Source organism: Canis lupus, chromosome 4 (assembly GCF_048164855.1).
Source record: "Canis lupus baileyi chromosome 4, mCanLup2.hap1, whole genome shotgun sequence".
NCBI classification, from domain to species: domain Eukaryota; kingdom Metazoa; phylum Chordata; class Mammalia; order Carnivora; family Canidae; genus Canis; species Canis lupus.
In genome coordinates, this window is record NC_132841.1 from 28,374,277 (window position 1) to 28,393,496 (window position 19,220).

General features: G+C 47.4%; 1 long non-coding RNA gene across 1 annotated transcript in view; it reads left to right on the forward strand.

Annotated features, from left to right (window-relative positions):
• The first annotated feature begins 720 nt into the window (after positions 1–720).
• The window catches only part of LOC140632073 (uncharacterized), a 29,405-nt gene continuing 10,905 nt past the window's right edge, over positions 721–19,220 (forward strand). Inside the window, exon 1 of the long non-coding RNA XR_012029586.1 lies at positions 721–17,528. This is a non-coding gene — a long non-coding RNA (uncharacterized lncRNA). The remainder of the gene's footprint in view (positions 17,529–19,220) is intronic.

Sequence of the window (19,220 nt, forward strand, 5' to 3'; positions counted from 1 at the left end):
CAACACAGCAGGGTCAGGCCAGAGGTGAGGGAGCGCCGGCTGCTGCCCTGGCCCAGTATAACCAGCAAATCCCCAACTCTTAGAACACTTCCAAGGCAGGCAGGTGGGAGAAGGCCAAGGGTGGGAGACAGGAGGCTGGGAGGCTCTGAGCTCTCCACCCACAGCTACAGGCCTGGCGGTCCAGCTGAAGACCCTGGGACGGCATTACACTGAGGCGCTGCCCCCAACCCCCCCCCCCCCGGGCCCCACACATATCCCCACCTCCCAGCTCCCATTTCCTCCCCACACTTTGCAGCATACACAGCTTTGTGGTGTGTACCGCAGCACCTGCGCCTGCCCTGCAGCCTTCTCCTCGCCTGATCCACAGCGGCTGCCGGGAAGGCTCTGCCGTCACTGAGATGCTGAGGCTATGTGCCTGGGGAGCTGAGCCCGGAGCCCGGGGCCGCCCCAGGGAGCATGCGGCCTGCAGGCTAAAGTGGGGTGGGTTCTGGGCCGCTCCCTGTCACAGACTCTCTCGGCCGGGTGACTGTCCCGGCCTGGGCCCCAGGTCTCCTTGCTGCTACTGGGTCTCTGAGAGCCTGCCCTCCGGCCCTCAGAGACGGCCCCTCAGCCACACACCCTGGCCTCCTTCCAAACATTGTTCACTGATGGGCCAGATGGGCAGCGAAGGAGAGCAGGGGTGGGGTGGGGGTGGGAGTGGGTGGGGGGTGGGGGGGTCAGTGGGGAGCGATCCTGAGTTCTGAAGTAGCCAAACTTAAATATCAGCTCTGATCCAACTTGAGCTTCTCTACAACATAAACCTGAGTTGTAGGAAACAGCGCCCCCTCATCACCGTGAAATCCTTAGACTCGCTTCTAGGGGAAGAAAAAACCAACCCACATCTCCGTCTGTCAACCACGGATTAGCCCGTGTTCTCCCTCCCTGCTACACCCTACAGTCCTGCCATCTCTACCCAATCCGCTCCTTCCTGGGCCTTCCGCGGACCCCGTCCTGGCCTCACCCACCCCCGCCCAGGGCCCCTGTCCATGCAGAGCACACCCTTGCCCCCCTTGCTGTTCCTCCCCCAGGACGTGGCAACTCCCCTGGGAATGCTTCTCGAATGGCTCAGGCAGACGGAGGTAACTTTTTGTCACCACACTCAGCATCTCCTTTTGTAGCCTTTGTCCTTTGGCGGGGAGGACGGCTGAAGTGACTTCCGAAAACCGAAGAAAAGACACAAGCCCCTGAGACTTGTGACCCCTTGGGAAAGTCCTGCCTCAGGACTTCAGGGCAGGCAGACCTGTCTCAAAGGGACACATCTGGCCAAGACTCAACCCAAATCACAAGGGCTGGAGAGGAAAGGCTCTCTGCAGAGATGGGCTCCCGCACTTGCCCCCAGCCACACTGGCTCTTTGTTCCGGGAGGTTCTCACCCCCATCTCCTGCCTGTGACAGACCCTCTGCCCAGGCGCACTGAGGGATCCTGACCACACAGGCCGCCCTGACACTTGGGTCCTTGTCCTATGTCCAGCATGAACAGGACAGCAGGAAAATCCCAGAATTGGAATTGGGAGTTCCTCCTCAGCAGAGGAATGGGACAGAGCATTCTAAACCCGGGGAGTGGTGCCACACAGAAAACTCCCGTCTCACAGGGAAGGCAGGAGGGCAGGGAGCTGTCTCCACAGAGCTCTACCATGGTGCCCACGCTCTGACGTGCAGCCTTCTGGCACGCCTGCCTCCCCGCAAGACTGTGGGCTCCTGGGGACAGGGACCATGTCTTATTCACCTTTGTTTCCCTGCGCCCAGCACGTGCAGGTGTTCAATGAATAAAAGCAAGGAGCGGCCCTGGGAGAGAGGTCCACTCAGGAGCCAGTGAGGGCGGGACCTAGGGAGGACGGACTTCTCTAATCAAATCTCCACCATCAACTGGGATTGAGTTGGAGCTCCCCATTTAAGATGCAATGGGGATTTGGGGGGTGCGGCCACACAACCGGGTCCGCCCAGCCCATCATGAAGACAGGCTACCTCGGACACTGAGGAGAGGGAACTCAGCTTCTGATAGTCACCGGGACCAGACTCTCACTTCCTGTACTCTTGCCTGAGCCCTTCCCACAGACCAAGGCCTGTTTCAGCACACTTCTGCTGGGAAGCCTACCTGAGCTCCCCTGCACCACTAGTCTCTGATGGCCTATATCTGGCCTCCTGGAGCCTGGGGCCCAGATGGCCCACTCAGGGGTGGGGACAGGACAAATGTCAGGAAACAAACCAATCAAAATCAGCAAGTTAAGTCACCAAGGAATTGGGGCACATGTCTGCTTGTTGCCTTTTGCATGCACTCTTCCTGGAAATGTAACCAGTTCTTCTGGTGCCATAGATGTGTCCGGGAAGGGAACGGAGAGTGGGCTGGGTGCTAAGTGTAAGCAAGGGAAGCTTATCTTAACTGGATATCCTTCATAACATTTGGGTTTTTACCATATGCATGCAATGCTTTTTTTTTTTTTTTTTCAAAGTCAAAACTATAGTATCAAACCACAGAGAAAATCACAAATTCCAAAATGCAGACGTCCTCGGGGGCCATAGTCACAGACCGGGTCCAGGTTAGAAACAACTGAGGTTCCAACAAGATCAAAACAAAGCGGATGACAATGATTACTGAACGGAAGACTGTAAATCTCTCCTCCAACAAGAAATGAAATGGAGAATACCGTGAGTGCAACTATTCTGAAAGTAAAAATACTATCAATTTACATGAGATGAAAGCAGGATTTTTCAGAGGTTTTTTTTAATGCTTACATATCAGGAACTATTAAGAAAAAGATAAAGGAAGAAAATAGGCCAGAATGAGAACCGCTGGGAAACCAGAGGGGAGGAGATTGTCAGCCACCCGGGATCCACAAGAAATTTCATTTCTAGACAAGTTCAGACCTGAGGTGTCACCATTAGGAACACTCAATTCATCCATGCCTTACCAGTAGCTTCTTAACTGGCTCCTTCCTCTGAACCAGTGTCCCTTGCCTCCAATCCATTGGGAATTAATCTTCCCCCCAAAATCTGATTCTGCCTTATTCATTTTAAGGCCATAATAGTTTCCCAAATGATCTCCCGTGGCACATTCCAAATCTTATCCTGTGTCTAGCTTCATCCTCGGCCCCTCTCTCCTGTGCCCTTGGTCCCAGCTCTGTGGGCCCGACTATAAAACACACCCCATTCCTCCATACTTCTAGATCTGTCAACCAGCGGCTCGGTAGGCCCAGACCTACTTCCCTACATGGCCAAATCTGACTCTTCAAGTTTTAGCTCAAATGTCACTTCTTCTGTGAAGCTTTGCCAGGCTTTCCCTGGAAGTTTCATTTCCACAGGGCTTTGTTCATGCCTCTAGTGTAGTGATTTCTACGTGTTTTGTCATGTCTGCCTCACCCAAGGGGTTAGGGCAGAGACTATGCCTTGTTCATCTTTGTATTCCTACCTCCTCCCACCCCAGCATAGAGCCTGCTGCCTAGACTCCCCTCAGATGAAAGTCGAGTGCCTCAAGTTTTTGTAAGAAGCAAAAAAACGCTAGAAGACCTCCCAGCCCTCAAACACCCCATATATCCATCCTAAAGTCTCCTGCCCTCTATGGATCTCAGTCTACCAGATGGTGCTGTTCATGATGGTACTCAGACAACCCTTTTGCTTGGCTGAAGCTTATTTTGCTCATTCTTTAGAATCTAGGTGCCCTGCTGGGGATATCTGGACTCTGTTCACAAAAAAAAACAAACCCCTTCTCCTTATGATTCTCCTTCTCTTCTATAGGTCTTGCTCAAATGGGTTCCCAGGTCTTTTACACAAATGTCAGCGACTCCATATCCTGCTCCAGGACCTGGGTCTTGGCTGAAGCCATACTTAGCTTCTTTCTGATGCAGTGTCTCAGACCTAAAGGAGAAAAGCAGATGCATTCAGTTTTGCATCTGGTTGTTTTTCTACATTGCTCCTGATTGGATAGCAAACTGAAGTCTTACGTTTGGATGCTCTTTCACAACCTAACGAGAAAAACACTGTTGGAGCTGCTAAGCGCCCACCACAATTCTGTGTGTGAAGGTGATGGGCCCTCCCCGCATCACCAGCACCAGATAGCTGTCAGGATCTTCAGGGCAGCCCCCTGGCATTCTGGGCACTCAGAAAAGAACTTGGCACAACGTCAGCTCTCCATCAAAAAGTCAATTGGATGATGCGCTATCTAGGCCACGCAGCAGGGTCAGCCCAGAGGTAATGAGTGACACCCACTCCCCTGGCCCAGTACAACCTGCAAATCCTAGCTCGGCAAACCCACGTTCCAGGCAGGCAGGTGGGAGGAGAACAGTCGGGACCTGAGATGCGGAGGCTCTGAACACTCCACCCACGGCTACCAGCACATGCTCTATCTTTCCGGAGCCTAAGTCCAAAACTAGCTTTCTGGTACACATTGGAATTTGAAGAAAATTAAACATTCTTCCATCTTCAAAAGAGTTTGTTTTAGAGCACGAGCTTCTAGAAAGCAGATTTTCCTTTCTGCATAACAGCAAGCATAGCACTTTTATTCATAAATATTATTTGATAAGGATGATACTTTACAAAATGAACAAATACTTCCTGTTTTAGGAAGTAACCCTTAGAACGAGAACTCTGGGTGTCAGAGGATTCTTTATTACCTCAGTAGAGGGTGGTTAATGTGCTTCCAGTGCATAATCCTGAAAGAAGAACCCTTTTTCATAATGGTAAAATCAGTATCCTCTCAAGACTGTATACAGTATTTTAATTTTAGATCTAAGTTTGTTTGCTTGGGGAAGCTCAAAGAAACTTAATCATTTCCCTATTTTTCCCATTCAGTGTTTGAAATCCCATCTAAATCTGTAGAAGGTTTGTAAAAAGCTTATTAGGACCTCTCAAAAAATCTTACCCCATTTTCAAACATTTCTATTAGAAAACATTTCCTTGAAGCCAATCCAGTTCTTTGTCTTTCGAATACTGTTTGCTACCCAAAACTCCCCAAGACTCAGTACCAGATGCTAGCATCTAAACTCTCCTTCTGCTTTGTGCCCTACACAAGGGCCATGTTCCAAACCCTACAGATGATCTCTGCTGACGTCATTGGCACATTTTTGAGTGAGGAATCTGACCTCCGCCTTCTGTAAAGAATGTCTGTTGGGGTTAAGCATGGGCCCTGGGGCTCTTAGCCTCTTGCATTCTGAATTTAAATGGAAGATGTTGTATTAAAAATATTTTAAAATGTGAGTCATGAAAAAAAAATGTGATTCATGTTACATATGGCTGACTATATTTTGGTCAAAACTTACCCAATTTATAAGAAATCCCTTTAGCTCACCAAGCAATCCACCGGGTCCCCCATCCCCGACTGCCACAGCACCCACCACAGGTGGGGCTGGCGAGGAAAGGCTCTCTGCAGAGATGGGCTCCCACACTTGCCCCCAGCCACACTGGCTCTTTGTTCCGGGAGGTTCTCACCCCCATCTCCTGCCTGTGACAGACCCTCTGCCCAGGCACACTGAGGGATCCTGACCACACAGGCCGCCCTGACACTTGGGTCCTTGTCCTATGTCCAGCATGAACAGGACAGCAGGAAAATCCCAGAATTGGAATTGGGAGTTCCTCCCCAGCAGAGGAATGGGACAGAGCATTCTAAACCCGGGGAGTGGTGCCACACAGAAAACTCCCGTCTCACAGGGAAGGCAGGAGGGCAGGGAGCTGTCTCCACAGAGCTCTACCATGGTGCCCACGCTCTGACGCGCAGCCTTCTGGCACGCCTGCCTCCCCGCAAGACTGTGGGCTCCTGGGGACAGGGACCATGTCTTATTCACCTTTGTTTCCCTGCGCCCAGCACGTGCAGGTGTTCAATGAATAAAAGCAAGGAGCGGCCCTGGGAGAGAGGTCCACTCAGGAGCCAATGAGGGTGGGACCTAGGGAGGACGGACTTCTCTAATCAAATCTCCACTATCAACTGGGATTGAGTTGGAGCTCCCCATTTAAGATGCAATGGGGATTTGCCCATCATGAAGACAGGCTACCTCAGACACTGAGGAGAGGGAACTCAGCTTCTGATAGTCACCGGGACCAGACTCTCACTTCCTGTACTCTTGCCTGAGCCCTTCCCACAGACCAAGGCCTGTTTCAGCACACTTCTGCTGGGAAGCCTACCTGAGCTCCCCTGCACCACTAGTCTCTGGTGGCCTATGTCTGGCCTCCTGGAGCCTGGGGCCCAGATGGCCCACTCAGGGGTGGGGACAGGACAAATGTCAGGAAACAAACCAAACAAAATAATATCAAATAAATAACCAAGGATCCAGTGCCTCCTTGTTATTTTGTTTGAGTATCTTGTTTCCACAGCTGAACTAAAAGCTCCTGAGATTAAGACCACGTTCTTCTCCCCCCTTGCCTTCCCCACAGCTGCCAGCCCTGGCCCGGGCTATGTGGTCTGCAAAAGTCACTGTATCTCTTGAGCAAAAGGCCCCACAGGCCTCTGTCCCCGTGCAAGGTCCTGAATGGGAGCCTACCATATGCAAGTGGCCCTACCACATACCCCCACTCCTTATTTGAGGAAGAAGCATCTTTCAGGTTTCTTCTTTTTGCAAACAACAGAGCTGGTCTGTCTGTAAAGAGGGTGACCCCCATAACTTCAAATCCCAGCTTTAGCACTTTCCAGTTATGAGATCTAGGGCCGAATCATTTCTGTTTCCATTTTCTGTTTCCTTATTTGTTAAATGACAGTAAGAAGCAGTTACTTTTCTAGGTCCTTGTGAGAATACAAAAAATATATGTAAAGTACCTGGCACATATAGTAGACCCTGAACAGATCAAATACGCTTGTCATTAATTCACCATTAGACCAAACAGCATCAGCTAAGCATGCTCACTGATCAATAAAGCTCCAGAATGCTGCTTCCCCATCCTGATTTCCCCACCAGCACATCCCCACACTATAGGTTAGTAAGGCGGCCTTGCTTTACTAACCTCAAGAAGTGGCAGGAGCCCTCATTGGTTATGCTAAGTCAGGTAACCTGGACCACTCTTTCTTCTTTAGCGATTTTTCTATCTAATGTCTTCATATTGGGCTTAGTATATCTGCCCCAAACAATCCTCTCCAAACCAGAGTCCAATTTCCTGGCAACTGAAAAACACCAATAATAAAATGTATCTATGCTAAGAACCAAAATATGTCCCAAGTGCCTGGAAGGGTTTGGTTTTTTTCATGCAGTGTCTTTAACATTAGTGCATGGGTTCTGGAGCACCTACTTTGATTGTTGCCATATATCCCCCCTGACTTTTTTTAAAGAAAAATAATTTTTGGATAACTGAGGTTGCTAGGTAAAAGAATCTCTATACAAATGAGGTATTGCTGCTAAATATTTTCATCTATGATAAAGATACCCTGACCATAAAAAAAAAAAAAAGGCCATAATAACAGGTCTGATCCTATCACAGAGATAAAAGGTGAGGTGTTCTCAGAATAGCACAAATGGGAAGGTGCTCCAAGCAGAGAGAGCATACTTCCAGCTCCAGGCCACCAGAGCTGTGACGAGGAGGCTCTGCACTGGACTGGCAACATTTATTATAAAGGAGATATCATAGAGGGCAGTTCAAAAGGTATGGTGAGAATACTATACAGTGGTTTAGGACATAGAATGGAAATGTCACCAAAAAAAAAAAATCGATTAAGTAACAATTTCTTAATTTTTCCATACCAGAGGTATACATCATTTTTAAAAAATATTTTTTAAATTTTATTTATTCATGAGAGACAGACAGAGAGAGAGAGAGAGGCAGAGACATAGGCAGAGGGAGAAGCAGGCTCTATGCAGTGAGCCCGAGGTGGGACTTGATCCCAGGTCTCCAGGATCAGGCCCTGGGCTGAAGGCAGGTGCTAAACTGCTGAACCACCCAGGCTACCCCATACATCATTTTTTATCAGAGGTCTTTTTACTGTTTGAACCCCTCATAACAACAAAAGGGTTTTCTTGTTGTTGCTGGTTTTTGTTTTTGTTTTTGTTTTTTTACTAATCTGAAAGGTCAATATAGTAAGTGAAAAAAAAATCAAGGAAGTCAGTTTTTATCACAACTTTAAACCGTGCTTCATTCAGGCACCCCTGGGTGGCTCAGTTGGTTAAGCACTCAACTCAATTTCAGCTCAGGTCATGATCTCAGGCTCGTGAGACTGAGCCCCGAGTCCGGCTCTGTGCCCAGCAGAGATTTTCTCTCCCCCTCTCCATCTGCCCCTTCCCCGACCCCCAACTCGTGCTTTATCTCTCTCTCTCTCTAAAAAACAAAACAAAACAAAAAAATAAACCATTCATTGCCCCATTCATCCCAGAAATTTCATTCTGAGCATCCATTCTAGGAAAGCATTCACACATAGACAAAGTAACTTGCACCATTTTTATGATGTTTTATGGCACAAATGTCCATCAGTGGGGAAATAATGAGATTAGGTCACATCTAAACTAATGGAATTCAGCAGAAAAAGCAAAATCTCTTAAACTCCAGACCCTGTATCTATATGAAGCATAGGTCTCTTACCACTGGAAAGAACAGCAGGAAACTTTCCCATCCAGGTCCAACTGCAGATACACGGCAGAGTTTCGTTGCCATGAGGGGGAGAAGAGATGCTGAAAAAAGTCCAGCCCCAAGACCCACACATGTAAAGCTTGCCTAAGTTCAAGGATGGTCAGGACAACAAAAAACCCCTCCCACTTCCAGCATGAGCATGTTAGCAAGTAGGCCACCAGAGTCTAGTGCAAAGAGGCAAGAGCATAGGGAGACCCCCTCTCTGTGTATGGGTATGGACTTCTAAAAGCTGGTGGTGCAGCTGGAACATAAGAAAAACCCTCTGACATCCCCAGGCCCACTTACATCCCAGACCCTACTTTTAGCACCCCACTTCTAAAGGAATTTGAAGTCTGTGGATACACTGGGATAAAGGACATCACCAAAGAAATAGAAAACTACCCATCTCATGACTAGACTGATTCCACTCTCCATACCAACAACCTGACAGAGGAGGCATGTCCATTTCTGGGCATAAATAGTGATTATCTTAGTCTCCTCTAGTCTTTCAAAATGATGTCCTGCATTAAATTAAAAATGTCCCGACAAATTTAAAAAGCAAGATAAAACAACCTATTGTCAAAAAATATATATAAAGCAATAAATACAACTGTATTCAGAGATGATCCAGATCTTGGATTACTACAGAGTTTAAACATTAAGTGATCCAATGGAAAAGGTAGACAATCTGCATGAACAGATGGGAAATTTCGGCAGAGATAGGGAAACTATAAAATAGGGTCAGACGGAAATGCTGGATATAACATGATGTCAGAAATGAAGAATTACTCTGACAGGCAGGTCAACACACTACACACAGCTGAGGAAAGAATCACTGAGCTTCAAAGAACAGATCGATAGAAATTATCTAAATTGAAACATAAAGAGAAATGAGTGGAAGCAAAAACAATATCCAGAAAAGAACATTCAAAATTTGTAGGATAATACCAGTCTAGAGTCAATGAAGATGCAAAAGAGAAAACAGAATAAATACTTGAACCTAATGGTCAAGAAGTTTCTAAAATTAAAGGAAACTAATAATATACCTAAAAAACCCATGAACCTCAGAAGGTAATGGATTGACATCTTTGAAATACTAAAAAGAAAAAAAGACCAAAACTGCCAACCCCAAATTTTATAACAATGAAAATATCTTTCAAAAATGAAGGTGAGGGGGGATGCCTGGGTGGCTCAGTGGTTGAGCGTCTGCCTTTGGTCCAGGGCGTGATCCTGGAGTCCTGGAATCGAGTCCCACATTGGGCTCCCCACAGGGAGCCTGCTTCTCTCTCTGCTTATGTTTCTGCCTTTCACTCTGTGTCTCTCATGAATAAATATTTTGAAAAAAAAATCAAGGTGGGTTCATCAAAAAGTTAAGTAGAGGGGCTCCTGGGTGGCTCAGTAGTTAGGCATCCAACTCTTGGTTTCGGCTCAGGTCATGATCTCAGGGTTGTGAGATCAAGCTCTGCATCGGGCTCCACGCTCAGTGTGGAGTCCGCTTGGGATTCTTTCTCTCCCTCTGTCCCTCCTGCTCCTGTGTGCCACATGTGTGCTCTCTCTCTCAAATAAATAAATCTAAAAAAAAAAAAGTTAAACAGAATTACCATATGACCAGCAATTCCATCCTCTTAGATATCTACTCCAAATTCTAAAACCAGGTATTCAAACAAATACCTTAAAAGAATGTTCATAGGAGCAAAATTGGCAATAGCCAAAAGGGAGAAACAACCAAATTTCCTTCCATCAATGAATAAATGGATAAGTAAAACATGGCATAACCATACAAGGGAATATTATTGAGCCCTAAAAGGAATGTAGTATAGGGACTCCTGGGTGGCTCAGTCTGCTAAGTGTTAGACTCTTGATTTTGGCTCAGGTCATGATCTCAGAGCGGTGAGATCAAGCCCCGCTTGGGGCTCCGTGATCAGCACAAAGTTTGTTGGAGATTCTCTCTCTCTCTCTCTTTCTCTCCCTCCCTCTCCCTCTAAATAAATAATTTTTTAAGAAAAAAAGGAATGCAGTACAATAGATACAATACAGATAAATCTTGAAAACATTATGCTAAGTGCTACGTTATAAAACTCCACTTAGGGATCCCTGGGTGGCGCAGCGGTTTGGCACCTGCCTTTGGCCCAGGGCGCGATCCTGGGGACCCGGCATCGAATCCCACATCGGGCTCCCGGTGCATGGAGCCTGCTTCTCCCTCTGCCTGTATCTCTGCCTCTCTCTCTCTCTCTTTCTCTCTCTCTGTGACTATCATAAATAAATAAAAATTTAAAAAAAATTCCAAAAAAAAAAAAAAAGACTCCACTTATATGACCTACCCAAAGTAGGTAAATGCATAGAGAGATAGAAAGCAGATTAGTAGTTTCCAGGAGCTGGGGATGAGTGGGGGGTGGGAACTGACCACTTGGGGGTAATGAAAATATTTTAGAACTAGACAAGTGGTGATGGCTATACACATTGTGAATATCCTAAATAACACTAAATTTAAATTCTAAATGGTTAGTTTTATGTTGTGTGAATTTCACCTCAATTTAAGAAAAATACACTAGTGGGATGCCTGGGGGGCTCAGCAGTTAAGCGTCTGCCTTCTTCGGTTCAGGGGTGTGATCCTGGAGGCCAGGGATCGAGTCTCACATCAGCCTCTGTGCATAGAGCCTGCTTCTCCCTCTGCCTGTGTCTCTGCCTCTCTGTCTCTGTCTCTCTCTCTCTCTGTGTCTCTCATGAATAAGTAAATAAAAGATTTTTAAAAAATACACAAAAAATCACAGACAAAAAATAGTAATCATCTGCTTTAAATTAACTATGGCAAGGCACTTACATTGTATGGTATGGCCCACTATAAACAGATATAGCTATGTCATTAATAGGTAAGTCATTCTCAGAGATAGCTTAATAAACAGCGACTGGCTTTAAAATCACTACAAAGAAAACATGACAATAAGATACACTTAAATTTTTTTAAAGAAGAGGAAAGACTTTTTCATGCTACACAAAGCTGAAAAAAAAAAGTCACTGTCATCAGACCTATACTACAACAAATACTAAAGAAAATTCTTCAGGCAGAAGGAGTATGATACAAGATGGAAATGTGGATGGAAAAAGTGTTAGAAATGGTGAAAATAAAGGAATTCCCACAAGTCAACTTATTCAAGTCAGCTGTAAACTATTTATAATTTACTTATCAAGAAACACTTGAAGACTCTCTCCTCGCTGGTACCAATCCTAAATTACAGTATCATAAAATTTTGCCAATCTCAATCAGCTTCCTGTCTGCCTTAAACCACTTGAGCCCAGACCCAAAGGTTCACAATAATCCAACTTCCTACTTTCCCTTTCTGGGACCCTGCTAAGATCTTCAGGTGTTCTCTCTTATTACAGTGAGTTTGGATAAACTTATTTGTTGGGTTTTTTTTTTTAAGAGCAAATAACACAATATATATAGTATGACCCCATGTATGCATAAGAAGACTAGAGGTCTATAAATGCATTAAGACCAGGCAGGTGCCACTAAACCCTTACACAACCACAGGGGGAAAGGAATGTGCTAAAAGTTTCTGGAAACAAAGGGGGACCTTCCTTCTTCACACTATATTCTTCTGTGTTATCAGAATGCCCACAATAAGCAAATACTATCTCTGTGATTTCAAACTCCAGTGTTGAAAAGAATTAAAAATTGAAGCTATGAGTTCAAAGGAATATGTCTGACTCCAAATGTATCATGGGTTCAGAACTAATTTTTTGCTGGTCAGTATAACCTAGGCAGGGAAGTGTTTTAGTTTTATAAAATGTTGTCTAAGTCGGAAAGTATAGGAGTCATAATCAGATCTGTTCAGCCCACCCTTAGGAGAAAATTAGCCAGTAGGGCGGAAAGGCTTGGCTCTACTGCAGAAAGGCATTGGAAGCAAGGCAGTGGAGTGCCGGCCCTGCCCTAATGCTTGGGAGCCAAGGACAGGGGACACCGAAGGAAGGCCCAGCCCTAGTCAGCAATCCCAGTCAGGCCCTCTTCTGCTTGGTTAAATCACACTTTGAGACCCAGACAAACTCTGACCAACTTTCCTTATGGTCCCGGCTCAACCCATCCTAGTCCAGGCCAAGAGGCATCGCTTCCATCGCATCAAGTGCCAGCTTCCCTATCCAAAGAGTGGACAACCTGCATTAGCTAGGCCATGGTCTCCTCCCCAGACTCCACATGGTCAAGAGGCTGACTGCTCTCCTAGGGGGATCTTCCATGATCCTTTGCCCCACACCCTATCTTTCCAGATGGGAAAACTGAAACTCAAAGAACTTGGGTGACTCTGACAAGGTCACAGTGATTTAGAGGCGGTAACCTTTTAATGCTGACTCTCTTGGCTTGAGAAAAAGAAAACACTCTGGCACTTTGGAGAGATTTCTATACTCAGAGACTACCTTAACGCTATATACAAGAAGAAAATTCCAATGGCTTACTCAAGACACCTGCCCTAAGTGAGTTAGCATTCCCATGAGCTACAAACAAGTAGCATAGTCAGGCTTTCTAAGGAAGCCAGGAAAGCAGCTGTCACTCTGAGTCTCTCGGGAAGGCAGCCTTGGGTGGGATGGCACCGACAGCCTCTCGTGCTGCTGCTCCTCGTTCCAAGGAGTGTCACAGAGACTTAAGAAGTCGTTTCATTAAGAAGTGTTTTAGTTGTCGTTTTGAACAAGTAGGCATTAATCGGCCATCCTAGGCCTGGCATCTCAGGGACTCATCACACCCTGAAACAGGTGCAGCGGCCAGAAAGCTCTTCCCCAGACTGAGCCACAACCGCCCTCTGGGAAGTTCTGTCCACAGGCCCGGTTCTGATAGTCCTTCAGATATTGGAAGCGAGGCATCACGTGCCTCTTAAAGGTCTTTGGATTCATCCTCAGGGTCTGCCATGTGGCTGAAGTGTGCAATGCTCAGGGATCTGGCCGCCTGTCTCTTCCCTCTGTGTGAGCACTTGGCCTACTCCAGGGGTCAAGGTGACAGCACGTAGTGTGGTATTTTCATGTAGACCTACTCCTGATTTTCTGCCTTCTAGATTAATAGGCCAGCCCAGGATCTGTCCTGGGGACTCCTTAGGCTGCCCCAGACTCCCTGGAGGTTGCCCAGCCTGTTGCTCTGGCCTCCTGGGGCAAGCAGCAACGGGAACCAGCCGTAGCATTTTGCTGCCATTGCTTCTACTGCTTCTATACAGTGTTGCTGTTGGCCTCTGACCCTGAACGGTGAGACACGCTCTTGCCCACAAATAGGATGGTGTTCTTGATGGTTCAGATCCCCACTAGTGTCGCAAGCTGGTGCTGTGATTCCGCAGATGCTCAACCACTTTGTCCCTCAGGATTCTCTCAGAGGCCAACCAGATTCCTCGCCATGACAACGCCTCCCTGGATGCCGTTTCTATGCGGTGGCCCTCAGCTGCCGGGGCTAAGGCTAAGCACTATTCCAAGGGAAACCGCCTCCCCAGAGGAATGCACACTGAACTACCCCTCCCCGGGAGCTGGGAGTTGTGTTCGAGAACGTTTACCCCCATGAGGCAAGGTTGCCCATTCAGCTCACGTGGACGCAGCTTAAGGGGGGCTTCTCAGGAGATCCTTCCGCAAGCGAAGAGCCTGGCTCCCGCCTACCCACAGAGGTAGCAGGATCCTTGAAAACTGCAGCTTGGCTGGGAACACATTTGAAAACTACATCTAGTCCCCCAGGCAACACCTACAGGTCTTTATTTCTAGCAGGTCCCTTCTAGGTGAAGTCTAAAAACATTTTCTTGAAAGTGATTCCTTAAAGGGAATCTCTTACAGTCAACAGTGTCCACTGTGGAAACAGACGGCCCCCCAATCCTGCCTGTAGGGTATGGGGAGCCGAGGGGGCGGGAGGAAGAAGGCACCACGTTTGGCAAGTTCCCAAAACTGAGGAACCTCCCATGAGATGACATCTTAAGTACTGGTGTCCTTGTCCTAACTGAACAGATGCCTCCCTGTATCTGCAGATTGGGCCACAAGTAGGAGTCAGTAGGGTCATGGTATAGTAAGGGGTCCCACACCCCTGACTGGTCCTGCCCCCGTGGCTGATGCCAGCCTCGCCGCTACGTTGAAGTGGACAATGGCAAGGCTGGCTGCCTCAAGCCTCCAGCTGGGGCATAAACGAGTCAGCACAGAGACTGTCCCCAGGGCTCACATGCCCTCTTGGGAGGGTATAGGAGGCTAGAAAGGCAGGTGCTCCTGCCCTAAGGACATCCTCCAGCTAAGCATGACCTCAGTGACCATGGTGGCCACCAGGCCCGGCTGAGTTTGAGGATGGGCTCCACATCTTGTGTGGGTCACCCTTTCCTCTGGCTCCCATTCCCCTCAGCAAAGCTACGTGCCTGGTTGGATCCGCGCACCCACCATCTTCTGTGGCTACTGGTCCTCCTCCCAGGCCTGGCCCCGTCACCCAAGTCTGGGATGGGGATGGACTCCTTCTTGGTTGCCTGGCAGGCATTCTCAGAAAGGAGTTGAGAGCACAGACCCTGGTTAGCTGTGTGGCCTTAGGCCAAGTTTCTCAACTCCTGGTGTCTCAGTTTCCCCATCTGTAAATCGGGACACTAGTACCTACCAAATAGTGTTGCAAGTTTTAATACACACGAAGCACTTAGGGAAGGCTGGCACATAGTGAGGGCCATGACGCTGTTACCACTACTGTTGCTATTCCTGCTTCCTCAGGACACCACAGCTCCTCACCACCTCAGCTGTCCACGGTTGAGCTGTACAACTAGCTGAGCATCTCTCATTGGACGCCTAGAGACCAGAGACGCGCCCACTCTTACCACCTCTCTCACACTTCTTCCTGTCTTGGGATAGAAGTGTTGACAAGGGATGGGAGGCTACACCTGGCCTCCGAAGGCCCACAGGCTGACCCAGCTGACCCTGCAGTCACAGTAATGTCAAGGAGGCAGGGAGACCATGCGTCTGGGGCAGCAGAAGCCCCTAAAGGTGTCTGAGGGCTTGGGCAAGTCTCAGTGTCCTGATTTCATAACTGATAAGCTGGGACCAGGTAATCTCCGATTTTCTCAAAGTACAGACATTTTGGGATCTGGCTTATTCTAAAGGGTCCCTGAGTTACTTACGGACCTTTATAATCCACAGAACCTAAATTTAGGGACGGCAGAAAATGCTCAATAGAAGAAGAAACCCTTGGCAGGTATGAGGGTTTAAAGTGTGAGTTAATTAAAATCAGAATCATAAAAATGAAGTCCTCCACATAAATGGGCTGGCTTTCGGGATGACCGACCCTTATTTTTCTAAAGCACCCAAACTTAGAACTCAAAACTGTAGAACGGCAGGAAAAAAAACCAGCCCTAGTGTTTTTGGCCTCCTTCTCCTCCTCTTTTAAGGCAAAATTTCAGGGAAACCATGTTACAGACCAAATTTTAAAAAGTTGGCAAGTGGAGGAAAAGAGCAGCACAGTTGGGTGACAAAGTTATGATGGGAAGCACCGAAGCAGCTGCTTTAAAGGGGGATATAGGTTCCCTCTTCGGGGGCTCCCACGTGCCCATGCAAGGGGGACTGCACAGGGCTGTGGCCCCAGAGCCACTCGAACCTTGCTTACACTGTCACGCATGGCCCATATATTTGCACTTTACATGCACTGTGTACCTGCGCGGCGCTTCCCAGCAAGAAGGGATTCCACAGGGCAGCAAACAAGTTACTTGGGCAGTTTTAATAACCACTGTTTGCCAATACCTCTTGTGTGCAGAGCACCCAGCTCGAAAGCGACCCCTCATTTCATTAACGAGGATGGGCCACCCAATCCTCAGGAGAACCCTCTGGGGGCACAGCTCCCCCAGAAGGACCGCTTTCGGCTACTGTCCCTGCAAGCCCCAGCCCCGAGGCTACACCCTGGCAGTGACGAGCACAACAGAGGTAGTCGTGCCGAACGCAAGGCTCTTCTAGCACCTTCCAAATGCAGCTTCTCCTCAGGAAGAGTCGAGATTTGGCCCAGGCAAGATTTTCTCAGAATTGCACTGCAGTTTGAGGCTCTTCCTCTCTGCCCTCCCTTCCCTCTCTCCCCCACAGGAGTCAGCCCTACCTGCCCCCAGCTGGGCTTCTCTGGACGCCCAGCTCCCCCCCGCATTTATCCTTCACAGGCGTTTTCCCCAATAAACCTCTTGTATGTCTAATCCCATGTTGGCACCTGCTTCTCAGAGGATCCCCAACGGGCACCTGTATTGAAAAGCTTTTGCCCCTTCCTTTTAAAAATAATGAGACCGTCCTCGATGTATGGTTTTGTGTATCTTTTCATAGACCTTATTTTGAGCATTTCCCCATGCCATTAAATGTTCTTCAAAAATAGGCTTATGAAATGACTGTACCACGTCTATCATAAGATACTTAGATTCACGATGTACATTTGTCACTTGAAGCCGCCCAGCACCTTTTGAAGAGCCTCCCTCCATTTGGGAAACCCCTCACGTTAGGAGGTCCTGCCTCCCCAAGCTAAAAACCCACATTTGCTTTCTTGGGCTCCCTTACAGCTAGGGTACGGACAGCTGACTCTACCAGACGTGCTCCCAGGAACTTGGATTAACAGTGCACCGTGTGGGAAATGTTTTCTATTGATGGTAGTGACAGAGATGTGCGGCTTTCCGGGCAGTGGTCCCTGCCTGTTCCTCATCCTTCGAGGACATTATCTTATTAGTTATGAGGAAGTAGCAGCCCCTTGCCCTTATAAAAAAGGATCCTAAAAATCAGAGACAAGGATTTAAAGTGACTCACCCATTGTTAGATACAAATCAGTTGAGGTATTTTGGCTCTTGATCGAATGCCCCAAGATTATAGACCATGTGACCAGAGATCAGTCTCTGAGAGGCCAAAGACAAACCAGTCCCAAAGGAGGATACTGGAAGAAGCACTGGTTTGACGAGCTTGGTGTGTAGGGCTCTAGAAACATGGACGTGGCTTCAAAGCCTGGCCTGCTCTCTCTCTTACTTGGCTATGTGTCTTCGGGTAAGCAACAAACCTGTTTCCTTTCATGCCTCCTGCACTCTTTCTTTGAGAGTAGAATTAGATAATGCTTTTAACAGCAGAAAAATGACTTTTAAAAGGGTATATTTAATAAGTGATGATTCATTCATCCAATAAATATTCTCACTGCAGTCATAAAAAGAATGAGGCAGGTTCACATGTTTTGATATGGAAAGAATCCCCACGGTATTGGTGTATGTGTGTGGGGGGGTGAGGGGGGAATCAAGCAGCTAGGTTATGATTTTATTTTAGGTAAAAACGTTAAGAAAGAATTTACAAGTCTGTTGCTTGCTTGTATAGACACAAACTGTAACAGTGGTTATTTAGAGGAAGCAAGGGGAACCGAGGGTCAATCAAAATACCCTTTTTCTAAGCATTAGTGTTAAGAAGTCCACAGAGAAGTCTGCTTTTCTGTGATGAAAACCCACGGTTCACCACCCAGGTCTAGACCGACAACATTTTGTCCTGCTGCATCACCTTGATCTTGCTAACCCATTTCGAAGGAAATTACACGAGACACTTGTATTCCTGAAGAGTTGAGGTTGGCAATGCCACGACATATTCCCCTTGCACCCTAACATCCAGACCCATTCCCTGGTACAATTGCATTCTGAATCCATATTCAGATCTCTATTGTTCAAGTGTCTCCTACAACTTTTTTCCTTATAGTTGGTTTTATGTCTCTTAAGACATTTTTCTTTTAAAATGGTCCCTTCCATACATCTACTGCCCCCCCCCCCACTTTTGTAGACCTAGCATTGAAGAGACCAGGTGATTATCTTGCAGACTACTCCTCGTAGATTTGCCTGTTTCTTCATTCCCTAAATTTCCTATAAGCCAGTAGCTGAATTTTGTGGCTTGATGAGATCCAGGTGAAACATTTTTGGCGCGAATGCCTCACAGGTGATGCTATGTCCTCACTTCACATTGCATCTCATCGTAATAGCTGGTGATTTCGTTGTGAGATGGAGTATACCAATTGGACAACTGCCAGGCCATTTATAAAAATAGGACTTGGATCCACAGTCTGTCGCCACCAGTCCAGGAAGCCAAACCACCCCCCTAACAGTTGGCCCCAAATAGCCAAGATTTGATCCATCCATACCTGCCAGCTTTCATAATTTTTGCCCCAGCGTCTAGCTTAGTAGAACCAACCACAGAAAGCCAAATACGCACCCCTAACCAATCATGCAGGACGCCCCACTGCTAGTTAGTCTGCCTCTAGCTTCTCGGGCCATCAGACTAATCAGTGCACACCTGAAGCCTTTCTTCTTCCCTACACTGCTCTCCCACGACCCTGCCTGCCTTTGAGTCTCTGCCAAAGGTGGGCCATGGGGGCCAACTCCCTTCCTATGGCTAGCTGGGAGTAGCCCTTGCTTCTTGTCATCTGAGTGGCCCTCATTTATTTCCACAGTGGTTACTGATGCTAAGTGTGGTCACAGTTCAGGTGGGAAGAGTTGGACCTCTCACCATGTCAAAGACCATGGAATCTAACATTTCAATTCATGCTCCTGCCATGTATCATTGGCGGTTTCTCGCCGTGCGCCTATGTTAATATTTGGGAGAAAAAGATGCTTTGATTTTTCACCTAGAATGTAATATTCTGAACAACAAAAAGTAAATGCTTCCAAGTATGCAATTTTAAGTTTTGCATATCTGGCTTAGTAAACAAAA